Genomic DNA, 10,250 nt, shown 5'->3' on the forward strand with positions numbered 1-10,250 from the left:
TTTTCATGTTTGCACGACCTGTGGGTGTTTTTTTTCAACTTTTTCAGCTCCATTGAAGCCTAGGGGGAATGTGATTTTGCGTTCTCGGCTTCTCAAAGTCTGTAGTTACCACAACTTTGCGATCGAGAGAGCGCAAACTTTTTACTTTCAACTCGTAATACGAGCATGAATCTCTGAGTTCAAACTACCGATTCACTTGTAATATGGCCCTCACACTGGTACACACATACAGACAGACATTTACAGAGTACACACAAACTGCACATAAATAAAACATGCTACACATTCACAAATGCACACTCTACGCTCATACTAAACATGCACAGACACACACTATACATAAACTACACACACTGCACTTTCAAAAGCATACCCATACTATACATACAAACACAACACATACACATTTTCACACACACACACACACACACACATACAGTCACACTCAGACACACAAACTTTTCTCAAACTATACAAACATACACTGCCCACACACATACACTACATATACAAACAGACATTTACAGACTTCGCACACACACTTGCACTACACATATACATACATGCAAATATACAATTGCACATAAACACACACACAAACTATATATACACTTACACATATATACAATCTACACATGCAAACACACACACACTTGCACTACACATAAACATACACACACACTACACATACAATTACATATACACACATGTTACACATGGATTTACATACATGCACACACACAAACTACACATGCACACAGACAATCACATACAAGCACACACACACACATATTCTTTATTACTTCCCTTGATTTGCTTATTTTTATAGCATTACTGATCCCTCTTAATTTGGAATTGTGGAAACCCTTTAAAGGGACACTGAAACCAAAAATTTTCTTTTGTGATTCAGATAGAGCGTGACATTTTAAGCAAATTTCTAATTTACTCCTATTATCAAATTTTCTTCATTCTCTTGGTATCTTTATTTGAAATGCAAGAATGTAAGTTTAGATGCCGGCCCATTTTTGGTGAACAACCTGGGTTGTTCTTGCTGATTTGTGGATAAATTCATTCACCAATAAAAAAGTGCTGTCCAGAGTCAGAACCAAAAAAAATCTTAGATGACCTCTTTTTCAAATAAAGATAGCAAGAGAATGAAGAAAATTTGATAATTGGAGTAAATTAGAAAGTTGCTTAAAATTGCATGCTCTGGGGCCTAGCTATCAAGCTCCGAAAGGAGCTTTACGGCCCGTGTTTCTGGCGAGTCTTCAGACTCGCCAGAAACAGCAGTTATGAAGCAGCGATCACAAAGACCGCTGCTCCATAACCTGTCCGCCTGCTCTGAGCAGGCAGACAGACATCGCCGGAAATCAACCCGATCGAGTACGATCCGGTTGATTGACAACCCTCTGCTGGCGGGAGTCTGCAGGGGGCGGTGTTGCACCAGCAGCTCTTGTGAGTTGCTGGTGCAATGCTGAATACGGAGAGCATATTGCTCTCCATATTCAGCAAGGTCTGGCGGACCTGATCCGCACTGTCGGATCAGGTCCACCAGACTTTGATAAATAGGGGCCTCTCTATCTAAATCACGAAATAAAAAATTTGGGTTCAGTGTCCCTTTAAATATCACTTTCTTGTGTTTAAAATTAGAATTAGCAATAATGCATAACAACAGAAATGATCATTTTATCAGCCAATGACCATAATGCATCATTCATGTGTGATAAATAGAATTCCTCATAGGAGGACAGATTTTGATCTACAGTAGTGATGTCGCTAATAGTTCGCCGGCGAATAGTTCCCGGCGAACATATGCGATGTTCGATCCGCCCCCTATTCGTCATCATTGAGTAAACTTTGACCCTGTATCTCACAGTCTGCAGACACATTCCAGCCAATCAGCAGCAGGCCCTCCCTCCCAGACCCTCCCAGCTCCTGGACAGCAGCCATTTTAGATTCATTCGGAAGTTGCATTGTTAGTGAGAGGAGGGACAGTGTAGCTGCTGGTGATTTAATAGGGAAATTGATAGCTAGGCTAGTGTATTCAGTGTCCACTACAGTCCTGAAGGACTCATCTGATCTCTGCTGTAAGGACAGCACCCCAAAAAAACCTTTTTAGGGCTAGAACATCATTTTTTTTCCCTGTGTAATCTAATTGCAGTTGCCTGCCTGCCAAGCCACTTGCCCAGTGCCACCACTCATATCTGGTGTAACAGTAGTGTAAATTAAAAAAAAACAAACTTTTTTGACTGTGAAACATCAGTCTGCTAGTGTAATCTAATTGCAGTTGCCTGCCTGCCAGGGTGTGTGCCAGGCCCACTTGCCCAGTGCCACCACTCATATCTGGTGTAACAGCAGTGTAAATTTAAAAAAAAAAAACTTTTTTGACTGTGAAACATCAGTCTGCTTGTGTAATCTAATTGCAGTTGCCTGCCTGCCAGCGTGTGTGCCAGACCCACTTGCCCAGTGCCACCACTCATATCTGTTGTAACAGTAGTGTAAATTTAAAAAAACCCCACCTTCTTGACTGTGAAACATCAGTCTGCTAGTGTAATCTAATTGCAGTTGCCTGCCTGCCAGCGTGTGTGCCAGGCCCACTTGCCCAGTGCCACCACTCATATCTGGTGTAACAGTAGTGTAAATTTAAAAAAAAAACTTTTTTGACTGTGAAACATAAGTCTGCTTGTGTAATCTAATTGCAGTTGCCTGCCTGCCAGCGTGTGTGCCAGGCCAACTTGGCCAGTGCCACCACTCATATCTGGTGTAACAGTAGTGTAAATTTAAAAAAACAAAACTTTTTTGACTGTGAAACATCAGTCTGCTAGTGTAATCTAATTGCAGTTGCCTGCCTGCCAGCATGTGTGCCAGGCTCACAGCGTATACTGTGCCCACTTGCCCAGTGCCCCCACTCATATCTGGTGTAACAGTAGTGTAAATTTAAAAAAAAAAAACTTTTTTGACTGTGAAACATCAGTCTGCTTGTGTAATCTAATTGCAGTTGCCTGCCTGCCAGCGTGTGTGCCAGGCTCAAAGCGTATACTGTGCTCACTTGCCCAGTGCCACCACTCATATCTGGTGTAACCGTAGTGTAAATTTAAAAACAAAAAACTTTTTGGACTGTGAAACATCAGTCTGCTTTTTTGTGTCAGGCTCACAGCGTATACTGTGCCCACTTGCCCAGTGCCACCACTCATATCTTGTTTAATAGTAGTGTAAGTGTACATTTAAAAACAAAAAAAACTTTTTGGACTGTGAAACATCAGTCTGCTTTTTTGTGTCAGGCTCACAGCTTATACTGGGCCCACTTGCCCAGTGCCACCACTCATATCTTGTTTAATAGTAGTGTAAGTGTACATTTAAAAACAAAAAAAACTTTTTGGACTGTGAAACATCAGTCTGCTTTTTTGTGTCAGGCTCACAGCGTATACTGTGCCCACTTGCCCAGTGCCACCACTCATATCTTGTTTAATAGTAGTGTAAGTGTACATTTAAAAAAATAAAAACTTTTTGGACTGTGAAACATCAGTCTGCTTTTTTGTGTCAGGCTCACAGCGTATACTGTCCCCACTTGCCCAGTGCCACCACTCATATCTTGTTTAATAGTAGTGTAAGTGTACATTTAAAAAAATAAAAACTTTTTGGACTGTGAAACATCAGTCTGCTTTTTTGTGTCAGGCTCACAGCGTATACTGTGCCCACTTGCCCAGTGCCACCACTCATATCTTGTTTAATAGTAGTGTAAGTGTACATTTAAAAACAAAAAAAACTTTTTGGACTGTGAAACATCAGTCTGCTTTTTTGTGACAGGCTCACAGCGTATACTGTGCCCACTTGCCCAGTGCCACCACTCATATCTTGTTTAATTGTAGTGTAAGTGTACATTTAAAAAAATTAAAACTTTTTGGACTATGAAACATCAGTCTGCTTTTTTGTGTCAGGCTCACAGCGTATACTGTGCCCACTTGCCCAGTGCCACCACTCATATCTTGTTTAATAGTAGTGTAAGTGAACATTTAAAAAAAAATTACAGGCAGAGGCAGGCCACCCCGCAGGTGCCATCGTCGTTGTGGTGCTGTGATTCCCTTTGGCCCTAGAATAATGCCCAGTGTTCAGAGGCCACGTCCCATGAACTCGAAAAGTTCTGAGGAAATAGTTGACTTTTAAACACAGGACACCCAATCTTCTATAGCTTCCGCTCCGAACCTTGACGCACCATCCTCCTCCAGCTTATCTTCGGGCTCCTCTCAAGTTACCACTCGCCCGCCTGCCACCACCACCAACACTAGCACCACAGCCACTTCACTTGATCTGTCAGAGGAGTTTTTTACACATCAGTTGGAAGAAATGAGTGATGCACAACCATCATTGACAGAGGATGTAGATAACAGTGATATGTCTCAGTCAGGCAGCATTACAGACATGGACGTACGGTGTGATGATGATGATGTTGTACCCGCTGCTGCTTCCTTTGTTGATTTGTCAGATACAAGTGAAGCAGTTGATGATGACGATGTGTCCGTGGATGTCACGTGGTTGCCCGCTAGAAGAGAATAAGAACAGGGGGAAAGTTCAGATGGGGAGACAGAGAGGAGGAGGAGGAGGAGACGAGTTGGAAGCAGGGGGAGGTCGTCGCAATGAGCTAGTGGAACAGTCAGACAGCATGCATCGGCATCCGGGGTCAGCCAGACAGCACGCCAATCAACGCATGCTGTTGCCACCACCAGAATGCCGTCATCGCAGAGCTCAGCAGTGTGGCATTTTTTTGTGTGTCTGCCTCTGACAACAGCAATGCCATTTGGAACCTGTGCCAAAAGAAACTGAGTCGTGGGAAGTCCAACACCCACCTAGGTACAACTGCTTTGCGAAGGCACATGATCGCACATCACAAACGCCTACGGGATCAACACATGAGTAGAAGCAGCACACAAACTCAAAGACGCCATCCTCCTCCTGGTCCAGCATCTTCAGCCACGTCAACCACTGCTGTCCTCCTTGCCCCCTCTCAACCATCCGCCACTCCGTCTCTCTTCCGGAGCAGTTCCTGCTCATCTGCCCACAGTCAGGTGTCTGTCAAGGACATGTTTGAGCGTAAGAAGCCAATGTCACAAAGTCACCCACTTGCCCGGCGTCTGACAGCTGGCTTGTCTGAACTCTTAGCCCACCAGCTTTTACCATAAAAGCTGGTGGAGTCTGAGGCGTTCAAAAAATTTGTAGCTATTGGGACACCGGAGTGGAAGGTACCTGGCCAAAATTACTTTGCACAAAAGGCAATCCCCAACCTGTACTCGATTGTGCGAAAGCAAGTAATGGAATGTCTGGCACACAGTGTTGGGGCAAGGGTCCATATGACCACTGATAGCTGGTCTGCAAAGCATGGTCAGGGCAGGTATATCACCTACACTGCGCATTGGGTAAACCTGCTGATGGCTGCCAAGCATGGAATGCGTGGCTCTGCAGAGGAGGAGTTGGTGACACCGCCACGACTTGCAGGCAGGCCTGCTGCCACCTCCTCTACTCCTCCTACTCCATCCTCTTCCATAACCTCCTCGGCTGAGTCCTCTTCTGCTGCTGCATCTTGCTCCACATCAACGGCACCCCCCCCAGCTCCCCAGGTACTATTCCACATCCTGGATACGGCAGTGTCACGCCGTCTTGGGGTTGACTTGCCTGAAAGCAGAGAGTCACACCGGACCAGCACTCCTGTCCACCCTGAACGCACAGGTGGATCCGTGGCTGACTCCATACCAACTGGAGATCAGCAAAGTGGTTTTTGACAATGGAAGTAATTTGGTGGCGGCATTGATATTGGGCAAGTTGACACATGTGCCGTGCATGGCACATGTGTGTAATCTGATCGTACAATGCTTTGTGCATAAGTACCCAGGCTTACAGGACGTCCTGAAGCAGGCCAGGAAGGTGTGTGGCCATTTGAGGCTTTCCTACACGGCCATGGCGCACTTTTCCGATGTCCAGCGGCGAAACAACATGCCAGTGAGGCGCTTGATTTGCGACAGCCCGACACCTTGGAATTCAACACTCCTAATGTTCGACCGCCTGCTCCAACGAGAAAAAGCCGTTAACGAGTATTTGTATGACCGGGGTGCTAGGACAGCCTCTGCGGAGCTGGGAATTTTTTTGCCATGTTACTGGACGCTCATGCGCAATGCCTGTATGCTCATGCGTCCTTTTGAGGAGGTGACAAACCTAGTCAGTTGCACCGAAGGCACCATCAGCGGCATCATACCATTTGTTTTCTTCCTGGAGAGTGCTGGATCAGGCCGTAGATGAGAGTGAAGAGGAAGAGTTGTGGTCACCATCACCACCAGAAACAGCCTTATCAGCATCGCTTGCTGGACCAGCGGCAACGCTGGAAGAGGATTGTGAAGAAGAGGAGTCAGAGGAGGAATGTGGCTTTGAGGAGCAGGAGGAAGACCAACCACAACAGGCATCCCAGGGTGCTCGTTGTCACCTATCTGGTACCCGGTGTTGTACATGGCTGGGGGGAAGAAGATACCTTCAGTGAGATCACTGAGGACGAGCAACAGGACATGAGTAGCTCGGCATCCAACCTTGTGCAAATGGGGTCTTTCATGCTGTCGTGCCTGTTGAGTGACCCTCATATAAAAAAGCTGAAGGAGAATGACCTGTACTGGGTGTCCACGCTACTAGACCCCCGGTATAAGCATAAAGTGCCTGAAATATTACCGAATTACCGCAAGTCGGAAAGGATGCAGCAATTCCAAAATAGATTAAAAAGTATGCTTTACACAGCGTATAAGGGTGATGTCACAGCACAACAGGAATCTAACAGGGGAAGAGGTGAAAGTAATCCTCCGACTCTTACAACCACGCCAGCAAGGACAGGATGCTTTACAGACGTGTTGTTGATGGAGGACATGCAGAGCTTTTTAACTCGTATGCATCGCCACAGCCCTTCGGGGTCCACCCTCATAGAACGACTCGACCGACAGGTAGAAGACTACCTCGCCTTAACTGCAGATCTCGACACTCTGAGGAGCGATGAACCCCTTGACTACTGGGTGTGCAGGCTTGACCTGTGGCCTGAGCTATCCCAATTTGCAATAGAACTTCTGGCCTGCCCCGCTTCAAGTGTCCTGTCAGAAAGGACCTTCAGTGCAGCAGGAGGTATTGTCACTGAGAAGAGAAGTCGCTTAGGTCAAAAAAGTCTAGATTACCTCACCTTTATTAAGATGAATGAGGGATGGATCCCGAAGGGACTGACATTGGGCGATACATTCGAGTAAAAAAGGCCTGATGAGATGAGCTGCCTTGGGCTAAAAATGGTCCACACGCTGCTGTATTTTATCTTCGAATGCCGGATGACTAGCGTGACTTATCCGCCACCAACTAGGGTTCAAGCCGCAATGTTTTAGGGCACTTTCTGCCTGGGAAACAAACATCAATTTTTCTGGCCGCTGCTACAGCAGAGGCTGCAACAATACCTAATTTTTCAGGTGTGTGTACATGCCAAATTTTTCTGGCCTCTGGTGCTGCACTGTGGCTTCAAAACCAAACCAAAAAAAAGGCACGTAACAGGGATTAAACTGATAGGAATAGTACTACTTAACACACCACTCCTATCTGGTGGCACATTAGATTGCACGCGCAGTGCCCCAAATTTGAAGTAGGAGGACCGACTATGCATCTTTTTCCATCTCCCGGTTCCTAAAATCCATGCCATATACACGTCCCCTGGCGCAGCAACTGCTTCTGGGAACCTTACCATGGGTCCCAGACTGCACGTCTTGTAATTCTCTGTCTGGGAAATTATCTATCTATCAAATCTATCTATTTATCTATCAAATCTATCTATCTATCTATCGTATCTATCAAATGTATCTATTGCATCTATTGATCTATCTATATAATCTATGTATCTATCTATCTATCTATCTATCTATCTATCAAATCTATCTATCTCGTGGCCGGACTGTTATCTGAAAGCCACTTGTGTTTCGGCCAAATGTTTGTCTGCCAAATGTCCGTTGGCTAAAAGTCCAGCCACGATTGCAAGCGCAGTGCCCCAATTTTGAAGTTGGAGGACCGACCAAGCATCTTTTTCCATCTCCCAGTTCCTAAAATCCATGCCATATACACGTCCCCTGATAGGGGACGTAACAGGGATTAAACTGATAAGAATAGTACTACTTAACACACCACTCCTATCTGGTGGCACAGTAGACAGCATGCGCAGTGCCCCAAATTTGAATTCGGAGGACCGACCAAGCATCTTTTTCCATCTCCCGGTTCCTAAAATCCATGCCATATACACGTCCCCTGATAGGGGACGTAACAGGGATTAAACTGATAAGAATAGTACTACTTAACACACCACTCATATCTGGTGGCACAGTAGATTGCACGCGCAGTGCCCCAAATTTGAAGTAGGAGGACCGACCAAGCATATTTTTTCCATCTCCCGGTTCCTAAAATCCATGCCATATACATGTCCCCTGATAGGGGACGTAACAGGGATTAAACTGATAAGAATAGTACTACTTAACACACCACTCATATCTGGTGGCACAGTAGATTGCACGCGCAGTGCCCCAAATTTGAAGTAGGAGGACCGGCCAAGCATCTTTTTCCATCTCCCGGTTCCTAAAATCCATGCCATATACACGTCCCCTGATAGGGGACGTAACAGGGATTAAACTAATAAGAATAGTACTACTTAACACACCACTCATATCTGGTGGCACAGTAGAATGCACGCGCAGTGCCCCAAATTTGAAGTAGGAGGACCGACTATGCATCTTTTTCCATCTCCCGGTTCCTAAAATCCATGCCATATACACGTCCCCTGGCGCAGCAACTGCCTCTGGGAACCTTACCATGGGTCCCAGACCGCACGTCTTGTAATTCTCTGTCTGGGAAATTATCTATCTATCTATCAAATCTATCTATTTATCTATCAAATCTATCTATCTATCTATCTATCGTATCTATCAAATGTATCTATTGCATCTATTGATCTATCTATCTAATCTATGTATCTATCTATCTATCTATCAAATCTATCTATCTCGTGGCCGGACTGTTATCTGAAAGCCACTTGTGTTTCGGCCAAATGTCCGTCTGCCAAATGTCTGTTGGCTAAAAGTCCGGCCACGATTGCAAGCGCAGTGCCCCAAATTTGAAGTTGGAGGACCGACCAAGCATCTTTTTCCATCTCCCGGTTCCTAAAATCCATGCCATATACACGTCCCCTGATAGGGGACGTAACAGGGATTAAACTGATAAGAATAGTACTACTTAACACACCACTCCTATCTGGTGGCACAGTAGATTACACGCGCAGTGCCCCAAATTTGAATTCGGAGGACCGACCAGCATCTTTTTCCATCTCCCGGTTCCTAAAATCCATGCCATATACACGTTCCCTGATAGGGGACGTAACAGGGATTAAACTGATAAGAATAGTACTACTTAACACACCACTCCTATCTGGTGGCACAGTAGATTGCACGCGCAGTGCCCCAAATTTGAAGTAGGAGGACCGACCAAGCATCTTTTTCCATCTCCCGGTTCCTAAAATCCATGCCATATACACGTCCCCTGATAGGGGACGTAACAGGGATTAAACTGATAAGAATAGTACTACTTAACACACCACTCATATCTGGTGGCACAGTAGATTGCACGCGCAGTGCCCCAAATTTGAAGTAAGAGGACCGACCAAGCATATTTTTCCATCTCCCGGTTCCTAAAATCCATGCCATATACATGTCCCCTGGCGCCGCAACTGCCTCTGGGAACCTTACCATGGGTCACAGACCGCACGTCTTGTATTTCTCTGTCTGGGTAATTATCTATCTATCAAATTTATCTATTTATCTATCAAATCTATCTATCTATCGTATCTATCAAATGTATCTATTGCATCTATTGATCTATCTATCTAATCTATGTATCTATCTATCTATCAAATCTATCTATCTCGTGGCCGGACTGTTATCTGACATCCACTTGTGTTTCGTCCAAATGTCCGTCAGCCAAATGTCCGTCGGCCAAATGTCCGTCTGCCAAATGTCCGTCGGCTAAAAGTCCGGCCACGATTGCACGCGCAGTGCCCCAAATTTGAAGTAGGAGGACCGACCAAGCATCTTTTTCCATCTCCCGGTTCCTAAAATCGATGCCATATACACGTCCCCTGATAGGGGACGTAACAGGGATTAAACTGATAGGAATAGTACTACTTAACACACCTTATAATAACGCAGAGTGAG

The sequence above is a fragment of the Bombina bombina genome, chromosome 7, assembly GCF_027579735.1.
Source record: "Bombina bombina isolate aBomBom1 chromosome 7, aBomBom1.pri, whole genome shotgun sequence".
Taxonomy (NCBI): Eukaryota; Metazoa; Chordata; class Amphibia; order Anura; family Bombinatoridae; genus Bombina; species Bombina bombina.